At 37.3% G+C, this 22,950-nt stretch overlaps 1 pseudogene; it reads left to right on the top strand.

Annotated features, from left to right (window-relative positions):
- The first annotated feature begins 16,523 nt into the window (after window positions 1–16,523).
- On the top strand, window positions 16,524–17,865 carry LOC122896371 (annotated as a pseudogene).
- Window positions 17,866–22,950: the final 5,085 nt, after the last annotated feature.

The raw sequence follows: 22,950 nt of genomic DNA, 5'->3' as shown, positions 1-22,950 counted from the left end.
CTAAATGCACCCATAAAACGGCACAGGGTTGCAGATTGGATAAAACGACAGGACCCATCCATATGTTGTCTAAAAGAGACCCATTTTGAACCTAATGATACACGCAGACTGAAAGTGAAGGGATGGAGAAGCATCTTTCATGCCAATGGGCCTCAAAAGAAGGCTGGGGTAGCGATTCTCATATGAGATAAATTAGACTTCAAACTAATGACTGTAGTCAGAGATACAGAAGGACACTACATAATCCTTAAAGGGACTATCCACCAAGATGATCTAACAATTGTAAATATCTATGCTCCCAATATGGGAGCAGCCAATTACTTAAGAAAACTGTTAATCAAGATAAAGAGTCATATTGATATGAATACACTAATCGTAGGAGATCTTAACATGCCTCTTTCAGAATTAGATCATCAAATCCAAAATCAATAAAGAAACAAGAGCATTGAATGACACATTGGACCAGATGGACTTCATAGATATATACAGAACATTCCACCCTAAAACAGCAGAATACTCATTCTTCTCAAGTGCACACGGAACCTTCTCCAGAATAGACCACATACTGGGTCACAAATCAGGACTCAACCGATACCAAAAGACTGAGATGATTCCCTGCATATTCTCAGATCACAATGCTTTGAAACTGGAGCTCAATCACAAGGAAAAGTTCAGAAGGAACTCAAACACCTGGAAGCTAAAGACCACCTTGCTTAAGAATGCTTGGATCAACCAGGAGATCAAAGAAGAACTGAAACAATTCATGGAAACCAATGAGAATGAAGACACTTCGGTCCCAAACCTATGGGATACAGCAAAGGCGGTCCTAACGGGAAAATACATAGCCATCCAAGCCTCCCTCAAAAAAATTGAAAAATCTAGAACACATCAGCTGTCTCTACACCTTAAAGAACTGGAGAATCAACAACAAATCAAACCAACTCCACACATAAGAAGGGAAATCATCAAGATTAGAGCTGAGATCAATGAGGTAGAAACCAGAGATACAGTAGAACGTATCAATGAAACTAGAAGCTGCTTTTTTGATTTATGAAGCCAGCATTACCCTGATGCCCATACCAGGCAAGGACCCTACCAAAAAGGAGAATTTTAGACCAATATCACTGATGAATATGGATGCTAAGATTCTCAGCATGATTCTAGCTAACAGGATCCAACAGCACATTAAAAAGATTATCCACCATGATCAGGTGGGATTCATCCCTGGGCTACAAGGATGGTTCAACATTCGCAAATCAATCAATGTGATACAACAAATTAATATGAGAAGAGAGAAGAACCACATGGTCCTCTCAATTGATGCTGAAAAAGCATTTGACAAAATCCAGCATCCGTTCCTGATTAAAACGCTTCAAAGTATAGGGATAGAGGGAACATTCCTGAACCTCATCAAATCTATCTATGAAAGACCCACAGCAAATATCATCCTCAATGGGAAAAAGCTTGCAGCCTTCCCATTGAGATCAGGAACAAGACAAGGATGCCCACTTTCACCACTCTTGTTCAACATAGTATTAGAAGTCCTAGCAACAGCAATCAGACAACAGAGAGAAATAAAAGGTATCCAAATTTGTAATGAAGAAGTCACACTCACTATCTTCGCAGATGACATGATTCTTTATATGGAAAACCCAAAACTCTCCACCCCCAAACTACTAGAACTCATACAGCAATTCAGCAACGTGGCAGGATACAAAATCAACGTACAGAAATCAGTGGCTTTCTTATATACACTAACAATGAAAATACAGAAAGGGAAATTAGAGAATCGATTCCATTTACTATAGCATCAAGAATCATAAGATACCTGGGAATAAACCTAACCAAAGAGGTAAAGGATCTGTACTCAAGGAACTACAGAACACTCATGAAAGAAATTGAAGAAGACACAAATAGATGGAAGACCATTCCATGCTCTAGGATCGGAAGAATAAACATTGTTAAAATGTCTATACTGCCTAGAGCAATCTATACTTTTAATGCCATTCCGATCAAAATTCCACCGGCATTCTTCAAAGAGCTGGAGCAAATAATCCTAAAATTTGTATGGAATCAGAAGAGACCCCGAATCGCTAAGGAAATGTTGAAAAACAAAAATAAAGCTGGCGGCATCACGTTACCTGATTTCAAGCTTTATTACAAAGCTGTGATCACCAAGACAGCATGGTACTGGCATAAAAACAGACGCATAGACCAGTGGAACAGAGTAGAGAGCCTACATATTGACCCTCTACTCTATGGTCAATTAATCTTCGACAAAACAGGAAAAAATATACAGTGGAAAAAAGACAGTCTCTTCAATAAATGGTGCTGGGAAAACCGGACAGCTATATGTAGAAGAATGAAACTCGACCATTCTCTTACACCATACACAAAGATAAACTCAAAATGGATAAAAGACCTCAACGTGAAACAGGAATCCATCAGAATCCTAGAGGAGAACATAGGCAGTAATCTCTTCGATATCAGCCACAGCAACTTCTTTCAAGATACGTCTCCAAAGGCAAAGGAAACAAAAGCGAAAATAAACTTTTGGGACTTCATCAAAATCAAAAGCTTCTGCACAGCAAAGGAAACAGTCAAAAAAACAAAGAGGCAACCCACGGAATGGGAGAAGATATTTGCAAATGACAGTACACACAAAAGGTTGATATTCAGGATCTATAATGAACTCCTCAAACTCAACACTCACGAAACAGGGAAACATATCAAAAAATGGGCAGAAGATATGAACAGACACTTCTCCAATTAAGACATACAAATGGCTATCAGACACATGAAAAAATGTTCATCATCATTAGCCCTCAGGGAGATTCAAATTAAAACCACATTGAGATATCACCTTACACCAGTTAGAATGGTCAAAATTAACAAAACAGGAAACAACACGTGTTGGAGAGGATTTGGAGAAAGGGGAACTCTCTTACACTGTTGGTGGGAATGCAGGTTGGTGCAGCCTCTTTGGAGAACAGTGTGGAGATTCCTCAAGAACTTAAAAATAGAGCTTCCCTATGACCCTTCAATTGCACTCCTGGATATTTACCCCAAAGACACAGATGTCGTGAAAAGAAGGGCCATCTGTATCCAATGTTTATAGCAGCAATGGCCACGGTCGCCAAACTATGGAAAGAACCAAGATGCCCTTCAACAGACGAATGGATAAGGAAGATGTGGTCCATATACACTATGGAGTATTATGCCTCCATCAGAAAGGATGAATACCCAACTTTTGTAGCAACATGGACGGGACTGGAAGAGATTATGCTGAGTGAAATAAGTCAAGCAGAGAGAGTCAATTATCATATGGTTTCACTTATTTGTGGAGCATAACAAATAGCATGGAGGACAAGGGGCGTTAGAGAGGAGAAGGGAATTTGGGTAAATTGGAAGGGTAAGTGAACCATGAGAGACTATGGACTCTGAAAATCAATCTGAGGGGTATGAAGTGGCGTGGGGGGTGGGAGGTTGGGGTACCATGTGGTGGGTATTATAAAGGGCATGGGTTGCATGGAGCACTGGGTGTGGTGAAAAAATAATGAATAATGTTTTTCTGAAAATAAATAAATTGGAAAAAAAAAGAATTAAAAAAATAGTTTGAAATATGATATAATTAGAATAATACTACTTATATGCAGTTGACATACAATTTAAAAGCATGCAAATCAATCTTATATTTGATGTAGATACATGCATATATTTGAAAATATTTCAAATAGTTACTGTCCATCACCTGAAGGGAATAAGTGAAGGCAGCTGGAATAGGAAAAGTATCTATAATATTTTATTTATTAAAAAAATTCTGAATGAAAATACTGAAAAATAGTAAAGCTTAGTGGTGAGCACAAAAATGTTTAGTTATCATGTATTTCTAACAACTTGATACATCTCCGATTTTTTAAAAAGGAGTAAACACACTAAGTGATTGATATGAGCTGGATGTAGGTCAAAGTATATTGCTTGGCACTTAAATGTACTTGATATAGTTGATGAATAAATGAATGAATGAATAAACCTATACAAGTCAGCCACATAAATTGAATTTCTTCCCCTTGTCATACTTTTTTCACCCAAAAGGCTTAACTTTATGTCAGTTTACATAATCTGTATCTTTAGGAGGCATTCTAATTCAAGGAATCTGGAAACAAAAGTAAGAAAAAAAAATGAATCCTTTGCCATTTTGCACTGAATAACTGGTGCCTCACCACAGATCCATTTGTTTAGAACAGGAATTTCTTTTTTTTTTTTTAATTTCCTTCTCAGTCGTTCAATAAATTACTCTGATTCTGACTCATTAAACACAAGCATTGTCTGAAACATTCTAAATTTATCTCCTGAAGTGTGGAAACAAAATTGGATGATCTTTACTGAAAGACACTAATGCATCTTAGGAAAAAAAATAACTTGTACAAAGAATGAAGTTCTCCTCTTTAGTCAATAAATTCTGCCAGCTTATGTATTACTGCACTGCTATAGATTTGCAAGTTAAAAGAAGATAGATATTTTACTTAAAGCTGATTTGTTTTGCAAGATGACAAAAAAGAAAAGGGCTTCAAAGTGTATGCCACAATTCTGTAAATAAACCAAAAATATTTTTCCAAAGAGGCTGAAAAACAGTATCTCATAATAAATGGTATTATCTGGTAAAAGTAGTCTTAAAACAGTAGAACACAGATATTTAGAGATAAAAGGGAACACAGAGTCTGAATCTTATCTTCCAAAGGTAATCTGAGGCCCAGGGAAGGAAAGTGGCTTGCCTTAAATCATCCATCTAGTTAGTGGCAAAGTCAGGATCAGAGTATTAGTTCCTGATCTCTGGTTCAGTGCACTTCTTACAAATGTTTCATTTATAGTTATAGCCATTTATTTTTATGTTGAAAATTTAATAAGTGAAAGAGAAGCTGGCAAGTAAGCACTGTTGGAAGTAGAACACTGCATTTCATTCCTTCAGTTTCAAAGTAATTCAGGATTCAATCCAATTCATGTAGCACATACAATAGAGTTTGAGCATCAATTTTAACTAAAGTAGCCAGCTAGTTCCCAGAAGAGTAAAAACTAACTTGGACAGTTTTACAGGCCTTTCATCAGAGAAAAAGTTTATTGAGACTTCAGGGAAGCATGGAATTACCTCATTTTATACCTTTAAAAATATAACCCATGATTCATTTGTTACTATATGTTTAATGCTTCCTTACTGCAAAGAACCTACTTTAAGAATGTAAAATAACTTTTACTTGTCTCAAGCCTGGAAACACACACACATACACACATACATACACACAGATATGCATGCATGCACGTACATATGCAGGAAGTGTATCAATTGTCTAACCTTATGCTAGTAAGGATTAGTGAGCTATATCTAAATAGTCATGCCAGCTTTAGCTTAGTGGGATAAATGTATTATCATGTGAGGGAGCAATTAGACAAAAAAGAAAGAAAGAAAGAAAGAAAGAAAGAAAGAAAGAAAGAAAGAAAGAAAGAGGTGAAGGGTGACTAGGGACATTTATGGCAATGGCATTGTCAAAGTTGCTTTGTCTGGCACTGAGATGAGATATGCCATCTAATTGCACAGTTATATCATACAGGAGCTTTGACTAAGAAATACCAAGTAAAACTCAATTATCAAAACAGCAGCCACCTCCAGCCTATGGAGTCTAGACACATATCTCAGGTAGAAATCCAAACATCTTAAAAAAAAAATCTCTAAAAAAATGAGGAATCTCCACAGATATTTTTCTTAAAACAAAATAAGTGTGTGATAATTTGAGACCATTTTTGAAAGCCCTCCATTTATAGCCTCATTAATCACATGCTCTTAGCTAAAGTACTATCCTACCCAGTCTACACTCTGAGTTACATCCACCTAGGAAGTCAAGAGGTGCTTTAATGACTATAAGCTAAATAATGACTTATTGGAAAAAGAGTGAATGTGAGTTTTTATACTAAGGTTTCCTCAATACAATATGATTTTTTTCTAAGTACAAAATAAATGTAAAATTAATTGAGCAATTCAAAAATTAAGCGAGTATTTCACTAGTGAAAGTACTATGAGGTCCTCAGTAAAGGTAAAACAGAAGTTGTGAAACTGAAATTCTGGCAAACTGAGGTGACTTTTTTTTTTTTCAAAAGAGAATCCTGTCATACAGGTAAGCACATAGAAATAAAGTACTGTAATTTTCAACTTTTAGATATATGACAATAGGCAATCTGAGCCAAGACCCAGACAAACCACATGTTATAAGAAGACACATAAGATGAAGTTGTTTTACTATAAATACTTCAGTCTGGGGTTATGAATACTTCTTTGCATGCTTCAATATCATTGTGCAACCACAAAGTCAAAGGAGACTCATTGATATATAATGGCATTGTTGAATAAATTGCTTGGCTAATTTTGTTGGCAAGGTACATATGTGTGAAGGAAGAGAGCAAAAACAAAACTAACAGACTATGTAATTGATGCCTATTCATCAAGTCTGCATTTTCAACAGTTCTCAGTTAACCCAAAGGTATCCATTACAATCTACAGTTTTTAAAATCACATAATTTTCAATAACTCATATTTCTGTCACTGGTTTAAGGAGCTTTTATCATTATTCACTCTCAACAAGAGTATCATACTGTCCTAGATTTTCTTATCTATTATGTGACTAGCCACAAACTGGATATCAGAGTTCAGTGTAGAAGATATTTTGGCTAATCAAACATCCCCATATATGTTACCAATTTACTGGCTGAATGTCCCATCTATCAATAATGGAACCTTCATAACTGATGACATTATGAGATGCTATTTTTTTTCTTAAATGGCAAGCTATCTTTAAAGTAGCTGCCCACTAGATTTAACAAGAAAAAGGTGTACATATAAAGTACATTTATTTCTGCTCTGGGCTTGTAATGAGAACCCCTTAGCAGCTTTAAGACTCGTATTAAGGGTTGGCAAGTAAACTGGGCATAAGAAAGTTAGGTAAATTCATTCTCTTTAAAGGGCATATTTGATATGATCAAGTGGGATTTATTCCTGGGTTGCAAGTGTGGTTCAATATTTGCAAATTAATCAACATAATACTCCACATCAATGAGGGAAAGTATGAGAACCATATGATTATTTCAAAGAAAAAAACATTTGATAAAGGACAACATCAAATTCTTGATAAAAACCCTCAACAAAGTGAGTTTAGAGGGGACATACCTCAGCATAATTAAGGCCATAAATGAAAAATCCACAGTTAACGTCATCCTCAATGGAGAAAAACAGAGCTTTCACATAAGGCCAGAAACAACACAAAGATATCCACTCTCACAATTTTTATTCAACATAGTACTGGAGGTCCTAGCCATAGCAATCAGACAACAAAAACAAATAAAAGGAATCCATTGGTAAGGAAGGCATAAAACCTTCATTATCTGAAAATGACATGATAATCTATATAGAAAACCCAAAAGACTCCACCATGAAACTTTTATAATTGAAAAAAAATTCAGTAATGTTTCAGGATACAAAATTAATATACAGAAATCTATTACATTTCTACATGCCCATAATACAGCAATAGGAAGAGAAATCAACAAAAACAATCCCATTTACAATTGCACCAAAAATAATAAGATACCTATGAATAAACCTAACTAAAGAAGTGAATGAACTGTACTCTGGAAACTATAAAACACCAATGAAAGAAACTAAGATGACACAAAGAATTGGAAAGATTGCCCATGCTCATATATTGAAGAATGTCTATAATATCCAAAGCAGTTTACACATTCAATGCAACCCCTATCAAAATATCATCAGCATTTTTCACAGAACTAAAAAAAAATCTAAAATTACATGGAACAACAAAAGACTTGAATAGCCAAAACAATCTTGAAAAAGGAAAGCAAAGCTGGAGGCATCACAATTCTGGACTTCAAGTTACATTACAAAACTATAGTAATTCAAAACAGATGGTAGTAGCACAAAAATAGACACATAGATCAAAGGAACAGAATAGAAAACCCAGAAATAAACCCACAACTCTATGGTCAATAAAGGTTGACAAACAGGAAAGAATGTCCAGTGGGAAAAAGACAGTCTCTTCAACAAATGGTATTGGGGAAACTGGTCAGAAACATGGAAAAGAATAAAACTAGGCCACTTTCTTAAGCCACACTCAAAAATAAATTCAAAATGGATGAAAGACCTAAATGTGAGACCTGAAACCATAAAAATTCTAGAAGAGAACACAGGCATTAACCTCTTTGATGTCGGCCATAACAACCTTACTAGATATGTATCCTGAGGGAAGCAATACAAAAGCAAAAATATATTATTGGGATTACATCAAAATAAAAAGCTTTCTGTACAGTGAAGGAAACAATCAACAAAACTAAAAGGCAGCCTACAGAATGGGAGAAGATGTTTGCAATGACATATCCAATAAAGGGTTTATACCAAAAATATATAAAAAATGGATACAACTCAACACCTAAAAAACAAATATTCAAATTAAAAATGAACAGAAGACATAAACAGACATTACTTCAAAGAAGACATCTAGATGACCAACAGATACATGAAAAGATGTTCATCATCAATTACCATCAAAGAAATGCAAATCAAAACTATAGTGATATATCACTTCAGTCAGAATGGCTAAAATCAACAACATTAGAAACAACAGGTTTTGGTGAGGATATGGAGAAAAATGAACACTCATGCACTGTTGGGAATGTTAACTGGTGTAGCTACTGTGGAAAAGAGTATGAAAGTTCCTCAAAAGGTTAAGAATAGAACTACTTTACGATTAATCACAGTACTGGGTATTTACTCAAAGAGCGCAACAATGCTAATTGAAAGGGATGCAAGTTCTCTATGTTTATAGCAACATTATTTACAATAGGCAAACTACAGGAGCAGCCAAAATGTCCATCAATAAATGAATTGACATACATATATATGAATTATATATATATATATATTATATATAAAGAATGATGAATATTATTCAGCCATAAAAAAGAATGAAATCTGCCACTTGCAAATGCATGGATGGAGCTAGAGAGTATAAGGCAAAGTGAAATAAGTCATTCAGAGAAAGACCAACACAATATAATTTCACACATACATAGAATTTGAGAAACAAAACAAATAAGTAAAGAGAAAAAAGAGAAATCAAGAAACAGACTCTTAATTGTAGAGAACAAACTGATAGTTACCAGAAGGGATGAGGTGAAAAGGATTAAGGAATAAACCTTGGTAATCAGCACTGATGTATGAAATTTTTGAATCACTATATTGTGTACCTGAAACTAACACAACACTCTATATTAACTGGAATTAAAATCTTAAAAAAAACTGGTCTTATTCAGGATAATTGCAATGAGAGAAAACATACCATAACATAGAACTTGGCTCAATTCTGAATTCAGCAAAGACAACTGGGGATTTAAAGCCAAGGAGCAGGTGGGGGAGAGGTAGTTAGTAGACAGAAAATTATTCAGAGGGGAAATCAAGGATAGGGAGAATTCTTGCTATACTGATTTAATAGGATTTTTGCTGAAAGCAGGTTAGGATGGTCAGATACTACCTGGAAAATGCTGTGGAATGAGGAGATGCCTAGGGTGGGGGATTCTACTTAAACTGATTTAGTAGGATTCTTAATAAAACTGGGCAATGCAGTCCCAATAAGGAGAGACTCTGAAGCCCAGTGTCAAAACCTCATTGAGAAGGGGGCTTAGGGAAGCCTGATTAAAGTTTGGTCGGTGATATCTATCATCTGTCCATCTATTTGGATGGTTTTACAAGTTAAGTTTTAATATCTGGTTAAACTAATTTCCATGAGGCATTCTTATTAGCATAGATTTCTTAAATATTCTCAGATAATTGTTAGCCTGAATTATCTTTCCTACATATTGTCTATGTTGATAGCCATTAGCTCTGTTGCAGAAGGTCCATCCTCTGTATTTTTCTTCTGTTGGGCATTCCTCCTCCTAGTCATTTTGGTGAGAGATGACTAAACAGGTGTAGCTGGGTGTATCGACTGTGGTGCAGTCAAGGTGCACCCTGGAATGCTTCTGAGCAATCAGGGTTCCCCACCCAAATGAGAGGAAAAAGAAAAAGAAAAGAAAAAAAAGAGAGAGGGAGAGAGACAGGAAAAAAAGGTGAGATAAAAGAGAAGGATTATAGCAGCAATGGCCACGGTCGCCAAACTATGGAAAGAACCAAGATGCCCTTCAACGGATGAATGGATAAGGAAGATGTGGTCCATATACACTATGGAGTATTATGCCTCCATCAGAAAGGATGAATACCCTATTTTTGTAGCAACATGGATGGGACTGGAAGAGATTATGCTGAGTGAAATAAGTCAAGCAGAGAGAGTCAATTATCATATGGTTTCACTTATTTGTGGAGCATAACAAATAGCATGGAGGACAAGGGGTGTTAGAGAGGAGAAGGGAGTTGGGGTAAATTGGAAGGGGAGGTGAACCATGAGAGACTATGGACTCTGAAAAACAATCTGAGGGGTTGGAAGTTGTGGGGGGGTGGGAGGTTGGGGTACCAGGTGGTGGGTATTATAGAGGGCACGGATTGCATGGAGCACTGGGTGTGGTGAAAAAATAATGAATACTGTTTTTCTGAAAATAAATAAATTGAAAAAAAAAGAGAAGTTTTAGCCCAAATGGGCCCCAAGGTAAGATTTATGAAGTATACAAACAGACACAGACAAACAAAAAGACTGATAAAAGTATATGACAAGAGAAAAAAATATATATATATATTTGCATATATATATGCAAATAAAGGAAGAATGTCGTCAAAAAGAACCCTGAGTGTAAGATTTATACACTATCAGGACTAACAGAAAAACACAGAAATACTGGTGGAAGAAAAAGATGGGAGAGTGGTTGTAAATTCTCAGTGTGGGTGAGGAAGGTTGTTTTGATTCTTCCTGGAGGTATCTTGATATCTTTGTTAAAGGACTCAAATTTCCTAAGGTAAGGGGGGGATTAGGAATTGGTTTACCTATAGGGGTGGCATTGATTGGGGAAAGGGGATTACCTAGAAGTTTAACTATATATGAATATTAGAAAATAAAAATTTAAAAAAGAAATAAACTAAACTAAACTAAAATTTAAAAAAAATTAAAAAATAGAAATGCAAAAGGAAAACACAGGTGTATGTATCAAAAAGTTCAGGTTAGAAGGTTATTATGGAATTTGATGTACTGTACATCTCACTGTGATGGTAAATAGGTTAAAAAACTATCTACATAATAATAAAAAATTAACTATATAAAAAAATGAGCCAGAATAGTGGGATCGAATTAATATTAAAAGTTTTTCTATGAAGTAGTGGTGGTTGTTCTCTTGTCCTCTTTTTTTTTTTTTCCTTTCCCGGTTGGTTTTCTGGGGGAGGGGCCTGCCACGTGGGTTTTCAGTCCCTGAAGTTCTCTCAGCTAAGTCCTCCCGCCCCCCTCAATGGGGTGGGCTCTGAGGAAACTGGTTTTTTCAGGCTTTTGTTCTCTAGAGGTTTTTATATTTGTTCACTTTTGTTTTTCTCTCTCGCCTTGACCGCTTTTGATGGTTTTTGTAGGTTTAGAGGAAAGCAAACTGCACCCTGACCTCCCACTCAGAGAGAAGCCTCAGTCTGGCTGCAAAGCCCATATAAATTCCCCCTTGGCCGCTGGCAGAGCAGGTTCCCAGTAGCGGTCCCTGGGAACTCAGGATTTTTTGCTTGTACCCAAAACCACGGCAGCAGCGGCTGTCTGGGCAGCTCCAGACTGCCAGAGAACCATTCTCTTACACCGTACAAAAAAATAAACTCAAAATGGATAAAAGACCTCAATGTGAGACAGGAATCCATCAGAATCCTAGAGGACAACATAGGCAGTAATCTCTTCGATATCAGCCACAGCAACTTCTTTCAATATATGTCTCCAAAGGCAAAGGAAACAAAAGCAAAGATGAACTTTTGGGACTTCATCAAAATCAAAAGCTTCTGCACAGCAAAGGAAACAGTCAAGAAAACAAAGAGGCAACCCATGGAATGGGAGAAGATATTTGCAAATGACAGTACAGACAAAAGGTTGATATCCAGGATCTATAATGAACTCCTCAAACTCAACACACACAAAAAGACAATCATATCAAAAAAAAAAAAAATGGGCAGAAGATATGGACAGACACTTCTCCAATGAAGACATACAAATGGCTATCAGACACATGAAAAAATTTTCATCATCACTAGCCATCAGGGAGATTCAAATTAAAACTACATTGAGATATCACCTTACTCCAGTTAGAATGGCCAAAATTAGCAAGACAGGAAACAACATGTGTTGGAGAGGATGTGGAGAAAGGGGAACCCTCTTACACTGTTGCTGGGAATGCAAGTTGGTGCAACCTCTTTGGAGTACAGTGTGGAGATTCCTCAAGAAATTAAAAATAGAACTTCCCTATGGCCCTGCCATTGCACTCCTGGGTATTTACCCCAAATATACAAATGTAGTGAAAATAAGGGCCATCTGTACCCCAATGTTTATAGCAGAAATGGCCATGGTCGCCAAACTGTGGAAAACCAAGATGCCCTTCAACGGATGAATGGATAAGGAAGATGTGGTCCATATGCACTATGGAGTATTATGCCTCCATCAGAAAGGTCGAATACCCAACTTTTGTAGCAACATGGAGGAGACTGGAAGAGATTATGCTGAGTGAATTAAGTCAAGCAGAGAGAGTCAATTATTATATAGTTTCACTTATTTGTGGAGCATAACAAAAAGCATGGAGGACATGGAGAGTTAGAGAGAAGGGTGTTGGGGTATATTGGAAGGGGAGGTGAATCATGAGAGACTATGGACGCTGAAAAAAAATCTGAGGGGTTTGAAGTGGCAGGGAGGTGGGAGGTCAGGGTACCAGGTGGTGGGTATTATAGAGGGCACGGATTGCATGGAGCGCTGGGTGTGGTGAAAAAATAATGATACTGTTATGCTGAAAATAAATAAATGAAAAAAAATACTCTCAGATAATTCTTCCATTTCAACTGAAACAATTTCGTCTGGTTCCAATAAAAGAAAACCTTTAAAACATTGTGTGTGTGTGCTTAAATTGTATTATATTTGTATGGGAACTTGTGATGAATTGACATTTGTTAAAACTCTTTTTATACATGAACATGGTAGAGCTTCTTCCATTTTGAGATACTTATTTTAAATCTATCAAGAAAATGTTATAGCCATCTTCACATAGGTCCTATATTTTCTTTATTGAACTTAATCTTAGGTATTTCATATTTTTATAATTATGAATGATGTATTTTCCTTTTGGTTTTCTAACTACTTAGCCCTAGTATAAAGAAAATCTATTGTTATTCTTTAGTTGCAGTTTAGCCTTCTACTTCATAAAATTGTCTTATAAACAGTTCTATTTTTATAGTCACTTGGATATCTATGTATACTATTGTATGGCATGATTATATATGCTTCTTTAGTTCCAAAATCTGTATGACTTATCTACTGTCTTAGTGCACTAGACAGATTTCAAAAAAAAATGTTTGCTATTGATTAAAATAGGCATACCTGAGTGGATCCTGACTTAAATGGAAATTTAATATCTTATTTTACAATAATGTTTCTATAGTTTGCCATAAACAGTTTTATCATGATAATATGTTTCCAGTCCAAATACACTCAAAGATATTTCTAGGAATTTTGAATGAATTTTACTAAATAATGTTGAAGCATCTACTGATATAACTATATGGTCTTTCTCTTTAAATTTTTGGAAGTAATGAATGAAGTTGTTAGATATCCTCATGTTGAAGCATCATTATATTTTTAGAATAAATTCAATGCAATTATGAAGTATTAAATTCCTTCAATGAACTACTGGATTCAATATTTTAACATTTCATTTAGAAATTAGCATTATATGGATAAGGAATATTGTTCTGTAGTACATAAGAAACATAAGTGCCTGGCCATAGCTCAAATTTAAAAATTCAGAAACTTTTGAGTGTAACCCAGGCAGGAGCATTTTTCAAAAGCTCCTCAAGTTATTGTATTGTGCACACAACCACTGATCTACTTTTTTGTTGTTGTTTTATCAATTTGGATATTATAATTATATTATCTGAACAAAGTGAATTGAAGAAATTTTACCTTTTTGAAATAACAGGAGCTATTTGTAAAATGGGAGAAGATCCAGATTTTTTAGTTATTTATAAAACCATCTGGACCTAATGCTTTTTGAAGAGAAATTCAAATTGGTAATTAACATATGAAAAGCTGCCCAACTTTATTCATTAAAAATGCAAATAAAAACAATTATTTACTATTCCCATTCTGTACCTTGTTGAGAAATTTAACAGCTTTCAGTGTAGTTAAGTATAAAGAAACAGTTGCTCATAAATTTCTGGTTGGAGAAAGAATTGCTAAATACCATAGAAAATAATCTGCCCAATTCCAATTTAAAAGGCTGTGTGACAAATATAAACTCGAAATGGATAAAAGACCTCAACGTGAGACAGGAATCCATCAGAATACTAGAGGAGAACATAGGCAGTAACCTTTTCAATATCAGCCACACCAACTTCTTTCAAGATATGTCTCCAAGGACAAAGGAACCAAAAGCAAAGATGAACTTTTGGGACTTCATCAAGATCAAAAGCTTCTGCACAGCAAAGGAAACAACCAACAAAACAAAGAGGCAACCCATGGAATGGGAGAAAATATTTGCAAATGACAGTACAGACAAAAGGTTGATATCCAGGATCTATAAAGAACTCCTCAAACTCAACACACAGAAAACAGATATTCATATCAAAAAATGGGGAGAAGACATGAATAGACACTTCTCCAATGAAGACATACAAATGCCTATCAGACACATGAAAAAATGTTCATCATCACTAGCCATCAAGGAGATTCAAATTAAAGCCACATTGAGATACCACCTTACACCAGTTAGAATGGACAAAATTAGCAAGATAGGAAACAACACATGTTGGAGAGGATGTGGAGAAAGAGGAACCCTCTTCCACTGTTGGTGGGAATGCAAGTAGGTGCAGCCACTTTGGAGAACAGTGTGGAGATTCCTCCAGAAATTAAAAATAGAATTTCCCTATGACCTTGTAATTGCACTACTGGGTCTTTACCCCAAAGATACAGATGTAGTGAAAAAAATGGCCATCTATACCCCAATGTTTATAGCAGCAATGGCCATGGTTGCCAAACTGTGGAAAGAACCAAGATGCCCTTCAATGGACGAATGGATAAGGAAGATGTGGTCCATATACACTATGGAGCATTATGCCTCCATCAGAAAGGATGAATACCCAACTTTTGTAGCAACATGGAGGGAACTGGAAGAGACTTTGCTGAGTGAAATAAGGCAAGCAGAGAGAGTCAATTATCATATGGTTTCACTTATTTGCAGAGAATAGCAAATAACATGGAGGACATAGGGAGATGGAGAGGAGAAGGGAGTTGAAGAAAATTGGAGGGAGAGATGAACCATGAAAGACTATGGACTCTGAAAAACAACCTGAGGGTTTTGAAGGGGTGGGGGGTGAGAGAGTGGGGGAGCCAGGTGGTGGGTATTATGGAGGGCACGCATTGCATGGAGCACTGGGTGTGGTGCAAAAAACAATGAATTCTGTTATGCTGTAAAGAAATAAAAAATAAATAATAAGAAGAATTACAAAAGCATTTTCTGAACTGTTTTTCAAAAAATAAATAAATAAAAGGTTGTGTGCATAAGCTTTGATTCAGCATTCCTATTATAGGCTATACTGTTTTTTTGTATAGAATATCCACCATTAAAGGTTGGGGAAAAAATTTATACCATGTAATATTATGCAGCTATGAAAAGCCAATTAAAATTATAAGTACAGATTGATCAGGTATAAAAGTGAAAATAATAATTTGGAAAGTAGTCTGAGTAGTAAAATCCATTTCCTAAAAATAGCCTCCATATATACATGTATATGTTTACATGAACATACAGGAAGATGTGGCAATATACACACCAAACTCTTAATATTGGTTACCTGGAATAGGAACAGGGAAAGAGATTATTGGTTTTTTTTTTCTTTATATAAGTATAAGCATGTATTTTTTTGTACTTCTAACCTAATAAAGATACTAAAAGATCAACTCTCTGGAATAGGTAGAAAATTAAATATAAAATACCCTAACCCACACAATTCATTCTTCTTCCTTCTCCCTAATCCCTGGTAGCAGATTCTTGGATATTCTTCAAAAATCTTTTTTGCACATAACTGCAAACATATACTGTGCCATGGTAAGTGAGGGTCTGACCATGAGAGACTATGGACTCTGAAAAACAGTCTGAGGGGTTTGAAGTGGCGGGGGGGGGTGGGAGGTTGGGGTACCAGGTGGTGGGTATTATAGAGGGCACGGCTTGCATGGAGCACTGGGTGTGGTGAAAAAATAATGAATACTGTTTTTCTGAAAATAAATAAATTGGGAAAAAAAAAAAAAAGAAGTGCTGGGAAACGCCCCTTCTACACGATCACGCTGAGCTAGTACCCGCGCCTGGAATCGGGTCGCAACCCCAGCTGGGCCTGCCGCCTGCCACTGCCTCTGGACCATGGACCCCCGCAAAGTGAGCGAGCTTCGGGCTTTCGTGAAAATGTGTAAGCAGGATCCGAGCGTTCTGCACACCGAAGAAATGCATTTCCTGCAGGAGTGGGTGGAGAGCATGGGGGGCAAAATACCACCTGCCACTCATAAAACTAAATCAGAAGACAGTATCAAGGAAGAAAAACCAGATAGTAAGAAAGCGGAGGAAAACATAAAGACAGATGAACCATCAAGTGAGGAGAGTGATCTAGAAATTGACAATGAAGGTGTGATTGAACCAGATACCGATGCCCCTCAAGAAATGGGAGATGAAAATGCAGAGATAACTGAGGAAATGATGGATCAGGCAAATGATAAAAAAGTGGCTGCCATTGATGCCCTAAATGATGGTGAACTACAGAAAGCCATTGACTTGTTCACAGATGCCATCAAACTAAATCCTCGCTTGGCCATTCTGTATGCCAAGAGAGCCAGTGTCTTCATCAAATTACAGAAGCCAAATGCTGACTTTCGAGACTGTGACAGAGCTATTGAAATAAATCCTGATTCAGCTCAGCCTTATAAGTGGCGCGGGAAAGCACATAGACTTCTGGGCCATTGGGAAGAAGTGGTGCATGATCTTGCCCTTGCTTGCAAACTGGATTATGATGAAGATGCTAGTGCGATGCTGAAAGAAGTTCAGCCGAGGGCCCAGAAAACTGCTGAACATCGGAGAAAATATGAGCGAAAACGTGAAGAGTGAGAGATCAAAGAAAGAATAGAAAGGGTTAAGAAGGCTCGGGAAGAACAGGAGAGAGCCCAGAGGGAGGAAGAAGCCAGAGGACAATCAGGAGCTCAGTATGGCTCTTTCCCAGGTGGCTTTCCTGGGGGAATGCCTGGTAATTTTCTGGGAGGAATGCCTGGAATGGCAGGGGGGATGCCTGGAATAGCAGGAATGCCTGGGCTCAATGAAATTCTTAGTGATCCAGAAGTTCTTGCAGCCATGCAGGATCCAGAAGTTATGGTGGCCTTCCAGGATGTGGCCCAGAACCCAGCGAATATGTCAAAATATCAGAGCAACCCAAAGGTTATGAATCTCATCAGTAAATTGTCAGCCAAATTTGGAGGTCAAGCATAATGCCCTTCTGACAAAGAAAGCCCTTGCTGAAGGAAAAGCAACTTCGATCACCTAATGGATGTCGCAATAATACAAACCAGTGTACCTCCGACCTTCTCATGAAGAAAGCTGGGGTGCTATGAAGAGAGTCCCTACCCCTCTGCTCCCCATGCAACTGAAACATTCTACAATGGTTTTCCATTAGGGTATTCATTCAGATAATGTTTTCCTACTAGGAACTACAAACTTTAAGCACTTTTTAAACCTTAAAAATATTTAAAAACATATTAAAAGGGTGTGTTAGTCCCTACATTTTTCTTTACTAATCATTTCAGTTTTTTTCCTTTGGATTAATTGGGCAAGGAAGATATTTCAGTGTGGAAGATTCATTGCTCAGTTATAACGAGTGAAATAAAGGTTTATTAGTGGGAGGCAAAAAAAAAAAAAAAAAAAAAAAAAAAAAAGAAGTGCTGGGAAACACCAGTTGCTAAAACTAGGGAGTTACAAACTCTCTTCTGGGGGAGAAGGTATTAGTCTAATGGGAATTTGAGTGTGGAGTTGCCCTTGTAGTTTGGGTAAAAGGGTCCCAGGTAGCCTAGCAAACCAAAAAAAGTTCTTGGACCATTCTTGGACCACCCACTACCCGAAGAGGATCACACTGTTTTGTGGCTTACTGCTTAATAATATATCTTAGCTATCATCCCATATCTGCATAAGAAGATCTAATTCATTTTTGTACTGTGGCATTATATTAATATACCATATTTTACTTAACCAATTCCCTACTGATGGACATTTAAGATTTTCAGTTTACTATTACTGCAGATAATGCTGGAATGAATATCTCTGCAGGCATATTTTGGCACACGTTTATGAGTGTATTGTTTATTTAAATTTTTAAAGGAATTCAGGGATTTGGCTATTTTTTTATTTTGATAGATATTGCAAAATTGCTTTATAAAGCAGGAGAGGCAAGATGATGGAGAGGTAGGAGACCCTGTTTCAACCACTCCCCTAAAGCACGCTAATTTTCTACCAGAACAATCTGAACACCCATGAAATCAGCCTAAGATGTAGGATTATACACTTATGGATCTCTATTGGGACAGGAGAGCCCAGTGGAGAGGTAAAGCAGAGTGGGAATGATCAAACTGCTATTGGAGGATAAACAAAAGGGTGAGGGAGCCACCAGAAGTGACCCATTGGAATGTAATACCCCAATATGAAAGTGCCCTGTGATTGGGAAACCAGCATTAACTTGGACTCAGGTTAAACACACTCAAAAAGAGCAAACAATCCAAAGGTGCAACTGCTGGAATTGGGCAGTCACGAGCACAGGCCTAAGCCCACGGACCCAGGACGGCTGCCACCTGTGACCACCCATGCCAGAAAGAGTGTGGCAGAGCCCTCAGGCTGTGTGGCTTACACCACGGATAGGCTGGAGGCACTCCCGCCCCCACATGAAGGAGTCTGGTGATGGCACCAGCCTGCACCCCCTAGAACTTTTGCAAAATGTGTGGCCAGGTCTGACCCACTCCCCCCACCTGTGCCTAAGAAAGCTCCATCCAGGCGCTAGCCAGCTGTCTCTAGGACCAGCCAATGGCCTGGACTCTCCCAGCTGGTGCCTAAAGGAACTCAGTAAGACCTCCCACATAACAACCTGAGGTCTGGACCCCAGACAGCAGTCCCAGCAAAGGCAGCCACCAGAAGCGTGGCTCCCTGGACCAATATCACTGGCAGTTTTAGCAGCACAGGAGTGTAGAGATAAGCAGGCACTTTGGATGACCCCGAGACTGGACAATGGCTGGGGATGTGCTCTGACTGTGGGGGTTTGCATGGCTCAGCTGAGTTTGCAGAGGTGGAGTCTATGTGTTCTGGACCACCCAGAGGGGAGCAGACTGAGGCTTCTCTCTGAAATGAATGTCTGCCTGTAGTTTTCTTTTTACTAAACCTCCAAAAAGCCAGCCACAAAAAAGCCACCAAAGGAAAACAAAACAAAACAAACAAACAAAAAAACTCCAGAGAACAAAAGCCTGAAAAACCGGTTTCCACAGAGCTCAGCCCCCTTGACTGGGGGCAAGAGGACTCAACCCAAGCAAGACTGACTGAAAAACAAAGTGGCAGGCCCCTACCCCAGAAAACCAGCCAAAAGAATGAGATGACAGTGACCACTGGGTCTCCATAAAACTGTAAAACCACAATATCAGGGGAAAACAATGTATTAACCACCCTGTATTGCACTAAGACCTGTATATTCCATAGATAACAACTTGTGTTTTTAATTTATTCTATTCTTGTTCTTTTTAATTTTTTAACATACTTAATATTACAACCAGAGGTTTAATACAACATATTCCATAACCTTTTAACTTGAACTGTTTTCATACATATACCTGTGTTTTTCTTTTCTTTTCTTTCTTTTCTTTTTTTTAGTATACATATAGATATAAGCTTCAAGGTAATCCTCTTTCCTTAATCAATACTACTCCTATATATAAACCAGTTTTAATCTCCCTTCATCTCTGGAAAGTTGAGTCCTTTAACAGGATATCAAGATACACCCAGGAAGAATCAAAATAACCTTCCTCATGCACATCAAGGATTTATAACCACCCTCCCATATTTTTCCTTCTGTCAATGTTTCTGTGTATTTGTTTTTGCTCTGGTATTATAGAAATATTATTTATGGAGTTCATTTTGTCTGGGTTCTTTTTTTTCTTCTCATTTACATTTGTCAGTCTTTTTTTCAACCATTTCTATTTGTATACCTTATAAATCTTAACTTTGGGGACCTTTCTGTCTGGGTCTTCTCTTTTTTTCTCTCTCTCTTTCTCTCTTTCTTTTTTTCTTTTTTTTCCTTTCTTTTTGGTGGTGAATTCTGATTGCTCAGAAGTACTCCAGGGTGAACCTTGCCTGGATTGCAGTTGATATATTCAGATATACATCTCCTCAACCAACTCTCACCATAATGATTGGAAATAGGAACATCCAACAGAGAAAAAATTCAGAGACTTTTTCATCTTCCACAGAACTGTTGGATATGGACATAAACAGTGTTTCAGAAAGGGAATTCAGGATAAGAATTATCCAGCCAATATCTAGGTTGGAGAAAACCATTAGTGACAAGATACAATCTCTAAGGGCAGACGTGAGAGCCAATCTGGCAAAAATTAAAAATGCTGTCAATGAGATCCAATCTATTCTGAATACCTGAATAGCTAGGGTAACCTGAGGCAGAAGATAGAATTAGTGATCTAGGTGACAAACTAATAGAGGAAAAGGAGCAGGAGAAGGCATGGAAGAAACAGCTGAGAAGCCATGAAAACAGAAATTAGGGAAATAAATGATGCCATGAAATGTTCCAATGTCAGAATTTTGGGGATCCCTAAGGGGGTGGAGAAAGAGAGACTAGAAGATATAGTCGAACAAATTCTGGATGAAAATTTTCCAAATCTGGGGAATGGAACCAGTGTTCATGTCTTAGAGGTAGAAAGGACACCCCCCAGGATCAACAAATTTAGAAAGACCTCAAGCACTTGATTGTGAGAGTGATGAACCATAATTTTAGACAAGAGCCTTTTGAGAACAGCTAGGGGGAAGAGACTCCAAAACCTATGGGATACAGCAAAGGCAGCCTTAAGGGGAAAATATATAGTCATTCAAGCCTCACTCAAAAAAAAAAAAAGAGGGGTGCCTCTGCCTTTGGCTCAGGTCATGATCTTGGGGTCCTGGGATTGAGCCCCACATCAGGCTCTCTGCTCAGCAGGGAGCCTGCTCCCCCCACCCTGGCCTGCCTTTCTGCCTACTTGTGATCTCTGTCTGTCAAATAAATAAATAAAACCAAATTCAGATTGGTTGATTCAGCCTTTCACTGACCTCATCAAGAGGTCCTTTCCATTTTTCAATATTGCCCAATATGTTAGTTTGCTTGCATTGGTTCTGTCATGAACAGAAGGAAGACTTCTAACAACTGGAATTATGTGCTTCTACATTCATGTCTGTTAGTTTGTCAGTTTCTTCTCAGAAGAAGCAGAAAGTAAGATGAAATTGTGCATGCAAGAGATTTATTGAAGGAATGCCTCAATGTGAGAAAGGAATCCATCAAAATCCTTGAGGAGAACACAGGCAGCAACCTCTTCGACCTCAGCCGCAGCAACATCTTCCTAGGAACATCGCCAAAGGCAAGGGAAGCAAGGGCAAAAATGAACTTTTGGGATTTCATCAAAATCAAAAGCTTTTGCCTGTGAATGATAAAATGAAAGAAGGAAGAAAGTGTAGGAGGATCCTTCAGCTGCCTTAGGAGGACACCTAAAAAAATGCAATTCTGTCAAAAGCATGAAATGGAGAACAGATGACAGGCAAGCCACAATCAATATCTACTACACATATTAACAATTGTATGTAGTTTGGTGCTGTGGGAAGTACTGAAAATAATTTAAAAGCAATGTGAAGAAAGTGGACTAACTTTCACTGAAGTCTTGTATGTGTAGCTTCTTTCATTGAAAATTACTTCATGAAAAGTAGCCAAAGTTTTCACTTTCACAATAATCAAACCAGCCAACTGGAATATCTCAAAATCTAAAGTCATAATTTTCTGGTTTCTATGAACAGAAGGCACTAATTAGTTTAGTATGGAATTTAACAGAATGCTTATTCTGAAAGTATTCTTTCTCAGGTGCCAAAATAGTTGCTTGACATTTTTTTAAACTATCCATTCTCATCTTAATCTTAAATTCTGTTGCACTTTTTAGACTACATGCATAAATACTTCAGAAAATATTTCCATAAGCTGGCACAAGAATTTAGAATTTTCTGAGAAGGTGATCAGTAACATTTTGTGACTAAAACAAAGCCAACCTCTCAAATTTTGTCCCTTTGATAAGCCTTGTCAACTCTCTTACCTCTCAGTCTTTCCATCTTGGAAATGGTTATCAGCGTTTCCTTCATATATCTGTTGCAAGGAATTAATGTGTTAATCCATTTCTGAGCTATTTATAAGTTATAAACTGTGTTCTATATATTCTATATTAACTAAAAATTATAGACTATTATACAAACAGAAGTACATTTACATCACAAAACTTTGAGACACTGAGCTTATTATGTGTTTATGAAATAAACTAAGAAACCTAAGGTAAACAACTATCCACAATAGTCTATCTATGTGTGGGGGAAATTGGTTTCTGGAATTTCTGGATTAGCTGTCCAGCCCAATCCACCAATTGATTTTTATTTGTCAAAGAG

The sequence above is a fragment of the Neovison vison genome, chromosome X, assembly GCF_020171115.1.
Source record: "Neovison vison isolate M4711 chromosome X, ASM_NN_V1, whole genome shotgun sequence".
In the NCBI taxonomy this organism is placed as follows: Eukaryota; Metazoa; Chordata; class Mammalia; order Carnivora; family Mustelidae; genus Neogale; species Neogale vison.
This window is presented reverse-complemented; position numbering and strand designations above follow the sequence as displayed.